Source organism: Cornus florida, unplaced genomic scaffold, assembly GCF_030987335.1.
Source record: "Cornus florida cultivar Cherokee Brave unplaced genomic scaffold, ASM3098733v1 CherokeeBrave_3.0.0_Hap2_Chr03, whole genome shotgun sequence".
In the NCBI taxonomy this organism is placed as follows: domain Eukaryota; kingdom Viridiplantae; phylum Streptophyta; class Magnoliopsida; order Cornales; family Cornaceae; genus Cornus; species Cornus florida.
This window is the reverse complement of record NW_026775573.1, coordinates 61,475,275-61,479,821: the sequence shown is the minus strand read 5'-3', so window position 1 is coordinate 61,479,821 and position 4,547 is coordinate 61,475,275. Positions and strand designations below refer to the sequence as shown.

The 4,547-nt window shown below is 31.4% G+C and overlaps 1 long non-coding RNA gene across 1 annotated transcript; it reads right to left on the bottom strand.

Annotated features, from left to right (window-relative positions):
- Nucleotides 1-274: 274 nt before the first annotated feature.
- On the bottom strand, nucleotides 275-4,190 carry LOC132300644 (uncharacterized). Its single transcript, XR_009480519.1, has 2 exons — nucleotides 3,901-4,190; nucleotides 275-1,621 (listed from the first exon to the last, which is right to left on the bottom strand). It is a non-coding gene; the product is annotated as an uncharacterized LOC132300644 (long non-coding RNA).
- Between the last annotated feature and the right edge of the window lie 357 nt (nucleotides 4,191-4,547).

Genomic DNA, 4,547 nt, shown 5'->3' with positions numbered 1-4,547 from the left:
AATCTATACGTAATAGTGGTACTTCTATATATTTAATTATTATTATTATTTTTGGGTCTTTCCAAGTAATTATATATTAACTTTTAATTATGGATTCTTAATTGTTTGGAGTGCATTGATTGATTGATTATGTGTTTTGTTTTTAGAGTCCTTAGAAGTTATTTATGTTGGAACACAAGATTGTGGGGCTAGGGATGGGATTTTTTTCCTTTTTTTTTTCTTTTTCTTTTTATTTTTATTTTTATGTTGGGTTAGAATTAGCTGATCTATTCCAGTTGTGATTTTTTATAAGGGGAATTATAGACTAGTGGGTGGTTAGGTGAAGAACTTTGGAGGAGGGGTTTCAAGCGCGTGCATTTCTTCTTTGTTAATGATTTTGTCTTAATTTCTCCATTGTCCTCTTGAAGTTTCAAAAACTAAATACTTTTTCTTTTTCTTTTCATGTGTTTGATATAGACACTTCTTTCTTAGAAGTGTGTCCTTTTTCATGTGTTTAATACCCCTTTTTTTGCCTTAATTTCAACTCCCCTTAATTTCAACTCCTATATGAAGTGTAGATTATTTACGGTTGTCAAAAAAAGGGTCATATTTCTTGTTCAGTTTGAGGCTTTGAGAATGACTCTACCCCATCTTTATGTTTGTTTGTCATGAAAAAAAGTCTTATTTATGTTCCCCCAATTTTCTTCTACTTCCTTCATTTTTTATTTTTTATTTTATTTTTGTGTTAATGTTCTGTTTGGATAATTAATTCTAATAATTTGTCATCTAGAGACATGTAGGAAGCTTGTTAGAAGACTTTACACAAAGGCAGATCAGCACACTAGAAGTGAGTGGAAACTTTTTTGTTGCTGGAGGCTTAAGCTTTCGAGAACTTACTTGTAAGGTGAGTTGATATATGTGCAATTGTCAATCTCTTTTTATAACACTCACTGTAATATAAAAATTAGACACTCTTCCACTCAATAATCTAGAACCATTATTTCTCTAAATCCAGAAATCTATAAAAAAAAATATCAACATTTGATCTCATACCAACTCCAACCATCCAGTCTCATATTTAGTCTTATATGATTAGATGGTACCTAGAAAAATACCAAAGAAAGAAACAAGTTGTAGAAACTAAACCCTCAGAAAGTATAAACAAATAATAGTAGAAACCAGACCATCAGTAAGTATAAAACAAGTAATAGAGAAACAATGAGTAATAACTTCAGTTGTAACTATAGAGTAAATAATAGAGAAAGAATGACTAATAACTTCAGTTATGATTTCAATACCATAAGGAAAGATAAACTGCAATACAAAGCATGAACAAGGTATCAATATTTTATAAGATATCAAGCCAATGCAACAGGGTTCACTTTATAAGTATCTACTGATGCACTTTGCTGGTTTACTATGCTAATCCACTTTGATGTCTACTAATGTCTACTGATGTCTACTTTGATGTCTACTGATGCACTTTACTGGTTTACTATGTTCAATAACTAAATTAATAATAATGAAGTAAATAAGAAGCAAAAACATAAACAATAATTTGCGACCTTCAGATAGTCAAACCAAACTCCAGATGCAGTATCGACTCCAGCAAATAACCGAGATACCTAGTATACCAGAATAACTACAAGCAGAAAGCAAACTTAAAAGGTATAAGCATATATAACACTCAAATATAAGAACATAAGTGTCACTCAAACATATCTAATTAAAGAAATCCAATGACTCAATTTATATAATCCAAAACACAAAACTAGATAAATAACAGTGCAAATAAAAAGAAATTGGGGCACACATAGCATGTGCAAGCAAACTTTAAACACATGATAATACTGATAAGTATCAAATGCTAAATATAAAAATAATTTTGTTAAAAAACTATAGTGTGTCAAGTTTGCAATTATATGATGTAAAACCCAAAACAGAACTGCATAACAAACAACTTGCAAGGTCAAAACCGGATTGGACTGATCTAAATGCACATGAATATTACAACTTGCAAGGTCAAAACCATACTGGACCGATCTAAATGCACATGAATATTACAACAACAGATGGGATATGACCAGCCTTCTATAAACAAACCAAAACCAAGCTCACCCAAACTACAATCTATGGGTGGAATGAATCAATTCTTCAAAAAAGAACTACACAATGTGCAGAACATCTTAACCATTATTGAATCTTGAAATTGATAATTTCCAACCCATAATATTCATAATAAATAAGGAGGACTCAGTTAGGATCATCAACAAGATCTTCCTCATTAGCACTATTGTCATTAATTTCAATCGTATCACATCAAGCTACAGCGACCAGAGGACTTCGTTTCTCACTAAAACTAATATTGCTAAAACAATAAAAAAAAGTTACCTCTGAAACAGCTAAAAAAAATTAAACATTAAAACAAAAAGTATAAAATATTACAAATATTAATGGATTAGCCGCTGTATCTTTTTATGAAAAAGCTAGAATTTTGAGTTAATAGCTCTTAGGCTCTAGTTATCCATGTAAAAAGAGTGAAGTCTGCTTTACCGGGGCTCAAATGGGTTACCCATCTAATATAGAACAGGTCCTACATTTTTAAATGAGTGCTAGTAGGGTGCATTTTGCATGCTATGAAGAAAAAGCTATGCAGCTCTCGGGATTTTTGTCCGCGGTGCAGAATATTTTAGATTGAAATTTTGCTGGTTTTCTTCTTGTTGGAATTATTGATTTTTGACTGAAAGCTTAAAATGTGCAGAGAAAGCAAGATCACTTTCATTCTTTGAGGAGTTAGTTTAGTTGTTTGCAATGAACAATTATCATTTTTGCATCATCCCTTTCAAATGGTCAATTATAAATTTCTGTAGAAGTCCTACCACCGAACTGTTAGTTGGAATTAATAGATAATATTCATATCGAATAATAGGCTTTTTCCACTCAAAACAAGAAAACTGCCTTGTGTTCATGTTGCTATTGTAAAGGATGTGTTTCAAAACTGAAGTACATTGTCTCGGCCTCTACATTACATAAAGTAAAATAGCGGTAATAGGAATAGTGATCGGCAAGTTCAGCTCTTGACAACTCCATTGAAGTGAAGTGCAGAAGTAGCTCTATGTATGTCAAGTAATGTAATTAGGGGTTCATAAAGATATGGTATGGTAGTGGTATGTTGAATGTCAAATGGTATCCATCTAAATGCCAAATCTCATGGTAAAAGGTGAATTTATAGAGACACATTTTGAAACATCAAAATCCAAACAAAGACATATACAAAACTACACAAATAATGGGAGTAAGGACCCCTCAACTCTGAGAATTTAATCCATACAATAAATTGAAGATAAAGCAAGAATAATAAAAAATAAATTATTAAACAAAAGAAAAGGGAATCAACCTACCTATACATATGCACAAAGATATGCGTGTATGTATATATATAATCTAAAACTCTTATTATCATTCAATTTGAAGCCGCCACCACCATTCTCACCGCTAGGGCAATGTTTCATCGTTATTGAAGATACTAGCGACGAACTCCAAACTAATTGACTAGTGGTTAAAAGGAACACCGATTCCCAAATTAATACAGTTACAGATAAGGGTAGTCTTCCATCGATTCGTTCGCGAATGGGTAGGATGAGATATTGGTAGAGAACTACAATGATTTTAAGTTCAGCTATAGTGGAGAAACATATTGAACTTAGGAATTACCCTATAAGTTTTTGTGATTTCAAAGAAAACAACAGAAATAATACCCTCTTATGCCACAAGAAGAACAAACAAAATTTTATAATTCAAATCTTCCATTAACATGATTTTAAAGGATAGAGAAGCAGCCCACATGTACACCAGTAATTGACAACCAGTAATTTACAAGAACTAAGGAAGAAAGGAAGTCAAATGAGTGATTGAACTGACCTTTACAGCCCAAATGATCTGGATCTTATTTGAGGTTCAATTTGCTGATTCCATTTCACTGCAACTCCAGTGACCGTCGAATATCATTCCAAAGGGTTAACAGAGAGATGATAGAGGATCGTTCAGGCCATGGATGCAAAGGGAAAATAGATGGGTTAATAGAGAGGATGGTTCTATGAGTTTGCAACGATTTGGGTTTAAAGGGAAAATCGATGCCTAACAGCGAATACAGAGAGAGGATAGTAAGTTCGTGTGCGTGAAATTGGAGACCAAAAAATAGAGAGTTGAAATTTTGGGCGCTCAAATTTAGTGAATATTAATGAATAATTAATAAAGTGTATAAAACATTATTTTTTCCTATTTTTTTTACCATATCCTTTTGTTAAATGCTGAAAAATGCTCAATGTCTTTTATTTTTATAACAAAATGTAACCATTTAACAATATTTAAAAATCAAAAATTTAAGAAAGAATTTAAAATATATTAACAATGTTTTGAAAATGTTGTAGATTAAGAAAAAAAATAATTTGTTGTAAAAAGTAAGTATTTAACAACATATAAAAGTATGTACCATGTAAATATTAGGTTGTTAATAATCAATTTTCCTTCAGTGTTAGTGTAATGTATAGCCTAATAGAAGATCTTTT